Raw genomic sequence first — 14,483 nt, 5'->3', positions numbered from 1 at the left:
AAAGAGTGTCTCAGAGCTTTGAAGCATGACATTTAGAACACTGCTGGATACCTTTATTTTTATTCTGATAGTAATAGGGAGAAAGGATTCAAACATTCTCAGCATAGTTAGGGAATGAATATCATTTTAACTGTCTTAACAATTTTGCAACTTAAAGGTGGTATTTGATCAGTATACTGTATTGAAAAAGTGTAAAAGTCATACCACAGTAAATTAGAAGGAGATAATTTTATCCTAAGATTTTGCTGACATACCCATTGTGTCATTGCTTTCTTGGTTTAAATTTGAACAGAACCCAAGATTATTTCTTCGTAAATTCCTGTGGCCCATCTGTTATTTCTATATACTGTGTGGACATGTCCTTGAAACTTACTAATGGGCACTGGGGAAAAATGCTTTAGTCTATCAGTGGAATGTCAAATTGATGGAAGGAAGAAATGAGAGATGTCACACACATAGAAAAATAGAGCTTTTCCAGAACCCACTAGGCTTGCCAGTACGAGTGGATGAAGACCTCCTCCTTCTCTGATAGGAAGAGAAGAATTAACCCTGTAGCCCCGTGATGTTACAGCACATATTTCAAAGCTGAATAGAGTTGCATTTGCTTCATTACAATTCCTGAAGTTTAAGATGCTCTTCTAGATACTTCCAAAATGTGATTAAAAAATGTTGCTGGTGCAGGGGTCGCCAAACCCACCGGACTCCCCTTCTTGTTCGCAGCAAGCATGGCCAAGGAACATGCTGTGTTCCCTCCTGCCTTTCCTCCTGAGGCCTAGCTAAAGTTCACACCGAAGAGGGAATTTCCTGCATGTCCAGCTTAGCTTCCGGGGCCTCTCTCTTTTACGCAAACACCTTGTTTAAAAAGCGGAGAGTAGGGAGGGCATCAGGGTTCAGGAGTCAAGAGCAAGGCGTATTACTCTTCCTTCAAAGAGCTATTCTGAACCTAGACCGTGTCCTTGGGAGGCCAGAGCAGCTAGAAGCAACAGACTGTCTCTTCTGTCCTTCCCCAGGAGCCAGCTTCCCAGGGGGTTTGCCCAAACTCACTCACCATCCTATTGTTCAAAGGACAGAGGAGGAAGGAGGGAGGGAGGTAAGATTATTAACACCAATCTGTGTCCCATAGCCTTCTAGGTGCTTTGTAAATGAACATTTATTTTATTTTCACAATGATCTCATCCATGTCCATGGTTTCAGTTTCATCTACCTGACCACCAATGAGTCATATTTAGCCCTCCGGCTTAGTCATCACTGAGCTCCAGAGCTGTGTACCCAACAGCCAGGTTGACATCCTTCTTTCATGTCTCAAAGTCACCTGGGACTTAACATTTCCCAGCCCAACACGTGACATTCACTTCCAAACCTCGCTGCTTTCTACCGTTCCCCTCCTTAATCCATGGCACCACCATCCATCCAGTTTTGCCCTCCCCTCATTTCCAAATTTAAATCCTGCCTCCTAAGTATATTGGGAATCCATCCACTTCTACTCCTGCGCAATGGGCATCTAATTACCAGCACTCTAATCTGAGCTACCATCAGTTTTTGCCTTGATACCAATATGGCCTCCCAGCTGGTCTCCACATAGCCACTTTTACCTTCCTCCGATCTGCTCTTTTCTCCTCAGCCAGAGCCATCCTTTGAAAGCTTTGATATGATGCATCTGATCATATCATTCATTTGCTTAAAATCCTTCAGTGGTTTCCCAGTGTTTTGAGGATTAGATAAAAAAAAACAAACCCTCCACATGATCTACAAGGCCTGGCATGGAATGCACTTAGCAATACCAACTGCTCCAATCTCCTCTCACACCACTCTACAGCCAGCCACACCAGTCTTTGTTCATTTGCTCAGACCATCATATACCAAGGCCTTTACATACACTTCCTTCTCTGTCAAGAATCTATCTGTAATCCATCCCTAAGCTTTTTACGTAAATCAGACTCATTTATCCTTCTGATCTCAGCTCTACTGTCAGGCTGGATCAGACACCCCTTTTCTTCTCTCTCATAATGCCACGTACATCTCCCCTATACCTCAGGTGATAAACATCCCTTCCATTTATTGATGGTGAATATGTGATTAGTGTTTACCTCCCCCTGACTCAAAGCTATACAAGGGCAAGAAATTGTATTTTTAAACTCATCATTGAATCCGCAGCACAGTGCTTGGCAACTTGTAGGTAATTAATAAATAATGATTGAATTAATGTATACATGGGTGCAGCAGCTAGAATTAGACCCTTTTAGCAGATTAGGAAATTAGGGCTCACTCTAAGTAAGAGCTGAGAAGTACCAGAGGCAGGATTCAGTCCCTGGGTCACAAAACATAAGATACTTTAATATCTATAGTAACAATGACAGATTTTTATTTTTTTTGAGAGATCCTCTGATTGTACTACACTAACATACTGTTCTCAGTTTGACACTCTACCTTTTTTTTTTTTTTTTTCCTGTGCACATTGGATATTTTGAGGGTGGGAAGCAGACACTCTAGTTGAAACAGGGCATTTCTTCCTCTTGATGTTTTCAGGGTGTCCTGGTTAAGCCTTTCTTCAGGTGTCCAATCAGACTAATCCAAGTGAAATTGGTTGCTGACCTTGCTCTCACAAATTTGCCATCTCAGAATGATTGATGACTGCTTGGTCCCTGTCTGTTCTCAGTTTGACACTCTTCCTTTTTTTTTTTTTTTTTTCCTGTGCACATTGGATATTTTGAGGGTGGGAAGCAGACACTCTAGTTGAAACAGGGCATTTCTTCCTCTTGATGTTTTCAGGGTGTCCTGGTTAAGCCTTTCTTCAGGTGTCCAATCAGACTAATCCAAGTGAAATTGGTTGCTGACCTTGCTCTCACAAATTTGCCATCTCAGAATGATTGATGACTGCTTGGTCCCTGTTGGAAAAGTGGCTGCAAATATGATCCAGGAAATCTGTAGTCACAAATCTAGCATAATTTTAACAAGTCGTGGTCAGAATACTAAGAAGCACCATGTAGAAGTCTTGCATGAAAATTACTCATCTTCTGTCCTCTTTGCCCTTTATGTTGGCCTCCCCAAGTCCCTGTGTGGGACATCCAGCACCAGAAACTTTTATTTCCTATAAGACTGTTGTGACCAAACACACTTGTATTGGATGGATGGGTGGATGGATGGATGGATGCTTTATATTTTCATCTCAAATAGATCACAGGTCTAGGACCAGAAAGAAAGCGGGATAAATGTAAAGATTACCTCTATTAATTCTGGTTTAAAATGCGAAGCATTGGGACTACCCTGGTGGTGCTGTGGTTAAGAATCCGCCTGCCCACACAGGGGACACAGGTTCGAGCCCTGGTCCGGCAAGATCCCACATGCCGCGGAACAGCTAAGCCCGTGCGCCACAGCTACTGAGCCTGTGCTCTAGAGCCCGCGAGCCAAACTACTGAGCCTGCGTGCCACAACTACTGGAGCCCACGTGCCTAGAGCCCATGCTCCACAGCAAGAGAAGCCACCGCAGTGAGAAGCCCGCGCCCCGCAACGAAGAGTCACCCCCATTCACTGCAACTAGAGAAAGCCTGCGCACAGCAAGGAAGACCCAACGCAACCAAAAATAAATAAATACATAAATTAATTAATTAATCAAAAAATGCGAAGCATTGTACATAGAAAAGATTTTCTTTTTTCTTTTTCTTTTTTGGTCTTTGAAGCTCAATTTTCACTTACACAGTTGATTGCCCCAGTTACAGTACTCTTTGCAAGGTATGAGAATTTCCTGTTTACTTATCTACTTTCAATCTAGAGTATTCACTCCCTAAGGGCAAGGACTAGGTTATTTTTACCCTCTTATCCCTGGAGACTTGCTTAATCCTGGCTGTTTCTAGGTACTCAAACATTTTTCTTGAACAAAACATAGCCTTCTCACAATGACAATGAAGCATGTTGGGAGCATGAGTGACTGGTTAGGAGGGTGAATCTCTGTTTTTTTACTGAGAAATATTTGAATCTCTCAGTGAGGTCAAGGGCACATGCCTACTGCTGTGCAGTGGGCAGCCCCATCTGCCTGTGGGGAGTGCAGAGTTTAAGGAGACAGCAGCCTGTGCAGTCCTCGCCCTCAAGATCTGGGCCACTCTAAGAGGAGCTTGTCTCTTAGGCAAGGAGAGCCTATTACTCACAACAAATATTTACAAAACAAAACAATTCTTTCATCATCCCTGACTTAGCCTGCACTTACCCCAGAAGGCAAATCCCAATATGACTGACTGTGTGATTCCAGGAAACAGGATGGGGAGAGTGAGAGAGAAAAAGAGGGACCATCCATTCAAGGGGGTAGACACACGTTGGTCACCTCTCTGGGCAACTGAGACGCACCCTCCCAAGACCCTCTAAGAAGAGCCACAGGAAATACCTCCAAAATGTGTGTCTCTAGGGGACAGTTCCCATACTCCATTGGCCAAGGCTTGCCCTCGCGATGTCAACTCTCATTCCCAGGCTGTGCAAGTATGCGTGACCCCGTGGGTTCCCTCGGGCATTCCATTCTGTGGTGTCTGAGAATCCCTAGGGCAGAATGCAGGAATGGGAAGAGCCGCTGAGGTGCTGTCTGATCACACCTATGGGAAGCTGGTTTTCACAGCTGTGGCCGGGAAGCATGTGGAACGGGGTGTGAGAAATGCCCAGAACAGCCTACTAGTTTAGATACTGGCTTTAAAGGTCTTTTATGAAGAGCCACATTCTACTAGAATGGGCTTATGAGCCAGGAAGGTTAAGGCTGGTTGGATGCCAAAAGAGAGAAACTGAGGCAGAAGATAGTCCTGTGGGTAAGGGCAGCACAACAGTGAGGATGAACGCAGGCCCTTGCATCAGACACTCCTGGTTTTGAATTCTGCCACTGCTGCTTACCAGAGTGAACTTGAGAACATTATTTAATCTATCTGAGTTGTAAGTTCATCATCAGAAAAATGGGGATACTAAGGGCAACCTCATGCTATTTAAGTTTTGGATCTTTAACAAGGAAAATGTATTCATATGTCACCTGTGTAACTGGATCTCATAACACTGTATTTGAACAGATTTTAAGAAATGGATGTGGAACAGATTTGCTACAGATTTTTGAAAAGGAACCATACCTCATGGGTTTGATAGGACTGTTAAATGAAGTATGCTTAGAAGGCTGTTACCCCAGAGTAACTCTCGAGCACATGGTGGTCTTCCTGCTGGTCACAAAGAGCAGAGGAGGGGAAGGAATGCCCCCACAACCGCCCAGGGTAAGGAGGCCCCTGTTTGGAATGGAGGGTCCAGGGGCTATGGGAACTTGCCTGTCTCCACAATCCCCTTTCCCTCAACTGCGAAAGAGAATAGGTGCTGATGTACTTCCAGCTCTAGTCATCACTGGCTCAGCATCTGGGAAGAATGTGGGCCAGCAGCGAGGACCTCTAGGTAGTTCCAGGAGACGCTGATGGAGACCAGGAGAGGGGAATGTGCAGCCAGGACTAATGGGAGTTAACACAATAGCTGACATTTACTGAGCACTTCTAATGTGTGGCCCTGTTCAGACAACTTTCTGCATATTGTCTACTAGTCATAGTTGGTCTAGGCACCATAATTCACAGTTTACATGTCATGAATCTGAGATTAAGTAATTTGCCCCAGGTCATGGTGCCACAAGGTGCAGAGCTGAGAAATGAACCCAGGAAATGTGATTCCAGAACCCACATTACATAATTTGCAGTGACTTCTAACAATTGCTGTCTGGTTCACATCTGCCGGGAAGTGGGAATAACACACAGGGGCCCAGAGCATTGCTCGGTCCCAAAGTTACAAATACACACTATGAAACATGTTTCCGTAACTGAGTAAACTATCAATATTAATAAGTTACTCTATCATTGATTATTATTGTATTAGTCAGGATCCCGGCAGGAAAGAGGCAGGCACAAACTGCAAGTTTGAAGAAAATCGAACAGACTATTTACAAAGGTCTAAGAATATTTAGGGAAAACTAATGAAGGACAGGGCAGTGCTTGAGAGCTGCCAGCAGCTGGAAGCTGTTACTTCCTCTGGGCCTGAAAGTACAAGAAGAGAAAGGGGCCAGCAGAACCTGGAGAGGGAAGCCTGATGGAGAGGACCTGACAGGAGCCCTGGCCTTCATAGAGAACCACAGTCAGTTTGCCAGGAGGAAAAATTACCTTAACTTCTCTTGCTCCTATGTGATGTCCTGCCAGTAACTTCCATTAGCCAAATCTAACTGGAAGCCAGAGGAGAGAGCTAGAGGAGAAGGCAGCCCATAAAGACCAGCATCTTGGCACACCAATGAGGATAGAGGTGAGTGTGGTCTGATCTGGTATGGCAGGCAGGGTACACCCAGCACTGTGGTCGACCTGCAGACATATCTTTCAGAAACCTCTATGGTGTCCAAAATAATAAGGAGTATAATCCTTACAGTGGAAAGTTGTTCAACCAGAAAAAAGAATGAAGCATTGATACATGCCACATCATGGAAGAATCTTGACAGCATTATGCTAAATGAAAGAAGCCAGACATGAAAGGCCATCTACTGTATGATTCCATTTATATGAAGTGTCCAGAACTGGCAAATCCAGAGAGACAGAAAGTAGACTGGTGGTTGCCAGCATTCGGAGGAAGATGGAATGGAGAGTGACTGCGAACAAGTGCAGGTTTCCTTTCGGATGACGGAAGTGTTCTGGAGCTGGATCATGGTGATGGTGGCATAACACTGTGAATGCACTAAGTGTCACTTGTGTAAATTTCATGTTATGGGTATTTTACCTCAATTAAATAAACATAAATAAATAGCTGAGAGAGAAGGTCCTTCTCACAATGCTCACGTTTGTCTCTTACTCACTGTCTGAGCAGGGTGCCAGAACGCACCTGACACTGTCTTGCTAGAAAGTTGGTGGGAGAGGCAGCAGATGCTCTTGGTGCCTCAGGTGTGCTCCTCATCTTTATGCCAGCCCAGCCTCCCACAGCTGTGCCCACCCACTATCCACACACAGCGCTGCCAGGGAATTACCAGCCCCCAGGAGGCCAGCCAAGCACTGACAGGAGACAGTAAACACTAGCCTCCTTGCCCTCCAGCGGGGGAAGGCCGTGGGGGTGTAGGATCCTCACCTGCCTCCAAGGCCTAGCAGGTTTGAGCTCCAGTCACCTGTGTGGTTACCTGACAGCAGCACCCCTTTACTCTCCCTTTTCCTCTCTGTCTCCCTTCCCCCTCACCTGCTGGCTCTGCCTGCATCTCCCAAATCAGCTACAGAACTCAAGCGCTTGTGTGAGGATTTATAACAACTATAAAATAATAATAGATAGCATGTATTGAATTCTTATTATTAAAATATGTATGAGGAGAGACCAGCTTGTGTTCGTTTTGCCTCTCCTGTTCCCCATGATAAGGCTGTCTTCATGTGTCAGGCAAATAACTATCACTGAGTCTTAGACATTAGTGTCAACAGAACCCCCTAGGAAGAGTGTGAACAGAGTAGGTTCCCAGGCCCCACCGTCAGATACTCTGATTCAGTAAGTCTAGGTGCAGGGCCTTGGGATGTGCTTGTATCAAGCTCTTCAGGTTATTCTTATGCAGAATAGAATAGGGAGGGTCTCCACTGAGAAGCCCTGGAAGTTGTATCGTGAGAACTGAGAGGGGAGGCCACTGAATTCAGGCATCCCTGAGCACACCCCGTGATATATTTACTTTCTCTTAAACTGGTGGAATCCACATCCAGGTATGGAAGTTAATTTCGGTATTTAATAATCATTAAGTAAAGAGAGAGTGAAATATCTACACCATGTAATTACATAAAACATGCTTCTGGCAATATTTGCCCCCTTGGAAATTCAAATGGGAAGTCTCCAAGGAGCAAGGTTATATTCTTGGAGGTGGACAGAAAGCAGTTGAGCTTAGCTAATGGAGATAATTAATTGGGAAATGGATGTGCTCACTTCTAAGAAAAATATTAGAAGGATCTCCCAGAAGACCTAACCCTCTGCTCTTGCTATTTTTGCAAGTCAGTGACACCGAAAGAGACTGGTGTTTCCTCTGAGACATGGCCCGACCACATACAGGAATCAAGATGGCAGAGGACAAACAGCCCCTGCCCACAGCTCGGCCCAAGCCTAAGAGCATCTGGGCTCTACCTGCAGGAAACAGTGCCCAACTCCACCTGGGGTTCAAGTCCCAGCTCTCCACTTCCTAGCTCTCTCTCTCTTCCTTAGCCTTGTTATTCGACTTTGATTACCATGGGGCTTAGTGTTCTCATCTTAAAACCAGGAGTTGTAATCGTAATAACATAAATAACGTTCTGAAAGAAAACAATTTGCAAATCAGAAGGTGCTGCCCTGGTGTGGTCTTGCTAAACTCTCTCTCTCAGCCCTGGGTCTTATTTTTCCACATCTGGGTCGCCTGTCTGACCCTTTCTGCCCAGCTTTGATCTGTATGAGCCTAGCATTCTGGCCTCATCTTTCTAGCTGGTCTGCTTGCCAGCACCCTTTCTGCCCTTTTCTGGTTCTAAGTCATAGTCCAATTTTGCCTAATATGCCTTACTTCCTGGGCCTACTCTTGGTGCTGCAAAGTGGTAGTACCATGAATCTTCCAGCCTAGCCTACACTTTGCCACCTCAATGATAGGGAATGACAACCCAGTGGTAAGAGATTGCATTGAGACCTCTAGCTACCTCTTCCATAATCATGTGACACAAGGATGGGCTAAGATAAGAAGTCGAGTCCATATATATGGTTGGACCAGAAGGACCAGCAGCTCTCAAGGGGCAGGAGAATAAGGGTTCAAATCATAGGGGTCATAGGCAAGGCGTGTGGGCAGTCATGGATTGAATGATGCATCCATCTTACTGGTAAAACCACATTTGTCTTGCTCACCGGGCTACCCACACCATCCAGCTCAGTCAGTAATTGTGGAATGAGAGAAGGGCTAAGACCCAAGCCCAGGAAGCAGGGACTTGATGTGGATGCTGTTTTTCCTTCCTGTTGGTAGCAGATATTACATTACATTTTTTTGAGATATGTTACGGGAAGGCTTTTGTTTCCCATGTTGATGAAGACTGTGTGCTTTTTATTCTTTGTAGAACTAATGGAATCATAGCACATTTGCCTTTAACTTTTCTGTCCCCCTCTCTTTTATTAGATCTACTCTAGGAAGTTGGAACTTTATTTATATTGGAACCCAAGGACTTTATTTATATTAGAACAATCAAAACCAGCAATGAAGAATTAATGATTAGCTGAGATCAATGTGGGAAGACTGAAGAGACGTTTCAAGGGAGTGAGGGACTCAAGCCTATTGGAGGGAAATGGTTCAATAATAGGGAAAATGCCCAGGTTCTGACACCTACAGATGTCTCTTGGTGTCAGGGATTAGAAGGTAGGCTGACAGAGCACAGGTCCAGGATTCAGAATAAAAAGGTGGCCGTGAGAGTAAGCTATCTGATGTGTTTCTGCTACTTATCTCATTAGGACAGATATGAATGTCTCTGGGTTATCAGTCACTTAGGTACAATCATGTGTCTCTATCGGGGTAGCAACTAGTGTTAATTCTGTGAGTCAGCTGTCATGTAGAGTCTGCCTAGATCTCTGTGCTGAGTAAGGTGCTGAAGATCATCAGGAAAGTGTGCAGCAGTTGATTAATGATGTCTGTCATGAGCACGGGTATAGAAATTATGTCAAGAATACCACATCCTCACCATCTCAGTCTAATGTACATACAGTGAAGTCAACATCTGGGGAGTTACCTCAATAAAGGAGGACTCTTCCCAAAATATTTCTATGAAAAATATGAATACCAGCTCCTAACTGGAGTCTTTACTTGTTCTACAGAACAGAACTATTTACAATTGTTTTTGACCCTTTCCCCAAATGATTGAGTGCTTTGACATAAAAGAGCAAGGTACAGAAGATGCATTATTTTGCGAATTATTCTCTACAAACATGACTTGTAAGTTTACCATGAACCTGAAATTAGAGCCAGACCTCAGCCCCTGATCCAGGTTTTGCTTTCCTAAGGCCACAGTCTCCTTCTGAGAGTTGAGAAGGTAAGGATGGAGGATGAAAACAAACAAACAAACGAAAACAAAAACAAAAACCCACAACCACCACCAACAAAAAACTTGTGTGATCTTTAAGGGAAAAATAATCAGATTTTAAAAGTTTCTTGAGGGCTTCCCTGGTGGCGCAGTGGTTGAGAGTCCGCCTGCCAATGCAGGGGACACGCCTTCATGCCCCGGTCCGGGAAGATCCCACGTGCCGCGGAGTGGCTGGGCCCCGTGAGCCATGGCCCCTGAGCCTGCACGTCCGGAGCCTGTGCTCCGCAATGGGAGAGGCCACAACAGTGAGAGCCCCGTGTACCGCAAAAGAAAAAAAAAAAAGTTTCTTGAGAATGACTTATTTCATGTAATATTCTGGAGTGTCGCAAATTTAGCTGAGCTGGGCAAAACTTAAGACAAAGGGTATATCACCTACTTTATAGAGCAACATGTATGTTTTGTGTGTTTACCTGGTAAACTTGTAAGTGATTGAGTGCCGCCATTGGCAGGCAAGACTTATTTTGGAGAAATGATCCAATGAGGCGGGGAAAGCCTCAATTCTGTTGAAAGATCATGAGGTCATGTCTACATTGTAAGAAGTGACATCTGGGTCAAGAACTATTAGTTGGTGACAAAGATGTGTTTGTACATGTATACCTGTGTGCCTTTGTGTGTGTGTGCCCCTGAGTGTGTGTATTTGTGAGCATGTGTGTGTCCTGGTATGTGAGCTTTTGTACATGAGATGGAGTTCTCAGGCTGTGAGGAGCCCAGTGAGCATTCAGCCAGGCCAGGCTCAGGAAGCTGTAGCCATGTTTGCCTGACCTTGTGCTCAGCCATTGGGTCCCTTGAAGAGGTATGACCAATTACAGAATGCTCACTGTGCCTAGGTGCCATTTCAGAGGTCTTTAAACTAAACCTTGGTTTTATACATAAACAATCTTTCTGATGAGTGATTTTCAGGTACACATCTTATGAATGCCTCCCACTTACATGTCACGTAACCCCTGGGAGTTAAGTCATGACCAACAAGCCTGGTGCCTTTGCACAGAGAGCTGAGTTTTAAGGTAGAAAAAAGTTTATTTCTCTTCCACATTATCCGTAGTGAATCAGAGTTAACATTTTCTTCCTAACTGCAAGCGGAAATGATAATGACCCTTAGAACCACTCTTCCACAGCCTTCTCAGAAATTCATGTAATGCATAATCATCTAAATCATCAACATTGATGGTTACCATTTGCAGAGAACATGTATTTGGTGTATGAGGAGCCTGAAGATTCTGGTTCAAACCAGCATACCCTTGAGAGCAAGAGGGGCTGCTGTTAATAATTATACTGGTGCAAGTGGACTAAACCAGGACCTTCCTAGGCAAAGTGGGACATGTGGTCATCTTATTGGGGTACCACCTTCGAACTCTTTCCCTCCCAGTCCTGCAGAGGACACTGAGAGGAGCAGAACAGATCAGCGGATTCCTCAGGAATGACATACTTATAAATGCAGAGGATCTCAGCACATATTTGACTGCTAGCTTCACTTATGCCATTGGTTACTGGTGTGGGCAGAGGTTATGGGGGAGAAAAAGCAAGGAATGCAGGTTTCTAGGCTATCTGTTTTTCCCAGAGGCAGCAGGATGATGTGTGGATCAGAGAATGGTCTTGGAATCAACCAATAAATCAGCCATTTACTTGCTGAACAACCCTGGGCAAATTATTTAACCACTCTGAACATCAGTTTCTCAAATCTAAAAAATGAGAACATTCATTTCCTCAAATGATTATTATGATGATTCCATCCGATGGCTCGTGAGAAGAATTCCAGTACGCAGAACACTTTTCTTCCTTATACTGAAAACCCAGAGTCCCACTTACTGCACAGGGAAAATAGAGTGATGAATATCAGTAATAAATGAGAGTTTGTTTTAGTAATTATGTCAAACACTGGTAATATCCTTGGCCCCAACGTACCCCATGTGTGGAATAATTCAGTAAAGAAAACTTCTTGCTCAGGTTACACCAAGAGATTTCCTCCCTGTATCTCCCAGAGAGAAGCCGTTGGGGGATTCTCTATTTTTTATCAAAAGGTGAGAAATGAGAGCTCAACATTAGTAAGCTCTTGTCTAATTAAACAAAGACATTGAGGATGGGGAAGACCACTGCTTCTCTCTCTTCACAGGTGGGGTGACCCGCCTTAACATTGTACACATGGGGGGAGAGAGGAAGAGCTGACTTCTATATATTATACGTAGGTGTCAAGAGAGCAGGTCAGCAGTTTACATACGGCAGGCAGCCCAGGTCCCTTCTTAGGATAGATTCTAGCTTTAAAACTGATGTCAGGGAGAGGTTAGCACCCACAGACAGCATAATTCAAAGGGTATAAAGGAGAAGGCAGGGTTTGGCACAAAGAGTAACTAAATCCTTAGCCTGTGGGACACTGTGCAGTGGGCTTTTATTGTTCTTTATTCCAAATTTATAACAAGATGTAAGTGGTATCAACAGGAGGTCTATGGTCTATGCAGGGTAAAGAAGAGATAATTTGCAATATAGTTGCTTGCCATTCTCATCTCAGTCCATCAAAAGTGTGGATCCTACAGTAGTGACCCAGCAGGGGCCTCTGTTCAAATTGGCCATCTTTGGGGTGGGACCAGAGCCAGGGTGGGGTGGCCACGAGCACTGAGTGATAGGCTACCTGGCAGGCATCCTCTGGACACAAACATGCTTGGAGCTGGATTGGTAGGATGACTTCACATGTTCATTGCAACACTGCAGCATTGCCAAGAGGGATTCAGGCCTTCAGTGACTGCAGACCTATATAGAAACAGTGGTCCAAGCACAGGAATGAGACCAGTGTTTGTGGCTTTGTCTTTCCATGAAGTTGTTCATAACTGGGGCTTCTGCCTGGGATCTCTGAAGTGCATAACCACAGCCAGTTGCTTGGCTCTTGCTTCATGTGGACAAGCCAAGGGTCCTCTTGTTCAGCACTGGCACAACCTGTCAGTAACCGCTACCTCCAGGCAGTGCCCTGCTGGGCTCCATGCTTTCTGGCTCACAAAACCAAGCACCGAAACACAGAGAAGTCCTAAGTGAAGGCAAGCCATATAACTTAGGCATACTTTTAAACCTCTCTGAGCCTCACCTTTCTTACCTGTTAAAAGGGGGCCACGATCACAGGGGTGTTTGTGTACTGAATCAAATAATTACTGTTGCAAGCCCAGCTCTGGTCACTATTATGATTCAAGACTCTGAAATCCATCAAAGCAGAGTCTGTGTTTACTTATTTGCGTTTCCTGAGCTTGGCGTCTGGTGGAGACTCGCAGATATTTATTGCATAAAAGAGCAACTATGATAACACAGTTTAAAGACTAATAATCAAAAGATCATTCATTGGGTGCCATGTCTTGTAAACCATTTTAAGATGTTTCTGTTAGTGTCTGTAAAAGAAAGTAACGATCCAAGGGAGATGCAAGTGAGTATTCCCCAATTGTTTGCTTTTTAAAATAGATTTGCAATATTTAGTAATTAAAAAAAATAAAGTGAAAGAAGATAAGAAGACTGGAGAGGCCTGGGTTGGTGGTTTGATGACCAGACAGATGGACACCTGAAGGAAAAGGGACCAGGGTGACCACGTGGTCAATTGTGTCTTCAAAAAGGGAGGTAAATGCTTGGGCCAAGGTGGGAGTGAGAGTAGACTGACTCTGGCCCTGGCTCCCTGACCACAGCTAGTGCCTGGGAACACAGAGCTAGGCCCTGCTGGGAAACAGGGCACCTGAATTTTATCTTTCCAGGATCAGATGCTTCAGCTTAACTGAACTGAAGCAGGTCAGCCGTCTTCCACACCTGCTAGGTTCATGCTTGTGAAAATAACATGCATAAAGTAAGGCATGTTCTAGAAGGTTTAATGTACGTATTTAGGTTTATTCCTCTAACTTGCCTGCATCCAAACATTTTTTTCAAAATAGAACCAGTGTGTCAATCTGTTCAACTGCCATTACCTGGTAGATTTGAGAAAATATCTGAATTAGAGATGGGCCCACACAGGTTCTAGTAAGAATGGGTTTTTCAGCAGGTGTGAATCACTGTTATTAAAAATTGATTCCAAGGATAAATTGTCAGTAAGCTACCCTATGATGGTCATTTTGATGACCATGATTACCATAATCAGTTTAGTAATCTCCTTTTGCATGGCATCGGTTGCTTGTTTTTGTTTTCAAAGCCCCTCATAGGGGGCAGCTTGTGGCAAACAACCCAGCCTTGTTGCCTCTGTCTGAGACAACTCTAAAGGGCCATCCAGCTATGAGTTTTCTGTAGGTTCTACAAAGGCTTCAGGAGCCATCTCATTGTGGGTTTGCTTGCCCCTTTGCCCATCTCTGCTTTCATCACCTCCTAATGAGGTGTCTCCAGGGAACAGTTCCCAAAATCCTTCTGGAAGCAGCTCTGTCTCAGAGCTGGTTTCTGTGATGAAGAGGGCCAGCAGGA

General features: G+C 44.4%; 1 protein-coding gene across 3 annotated transcripts in view; it reads left to right on the top strand.

Moving 5' to 3' along the window:
* Positions 1–14,483, top strand: part of CDH13 (cadherin 13) — a 1,035,770-nt gene that overhangs the window by 46,334 nt on the left and 974,953 nt on the right. The window lies entirely within an intron of this gene.

Source organism: Lipotes vexillifer, unplaced genomic scaffold, assembly GCF_000442215.2.
Source record: "Lipotes vexillifer unplaced genomic scaffold, Lipotes_vexillifer_v1.1 scaffold443, whole genome shotgun sequence".
NCBI classification, from domain to species: Eukaryota; Metazoa; Chordata; class Mammalia; order Artiodactyla; family Lipotidae; genus Lipotes; species Lipotes vexillifer.
This window is presented reverse-complemented; position numbering and strand designations above follow the sequence as displayed.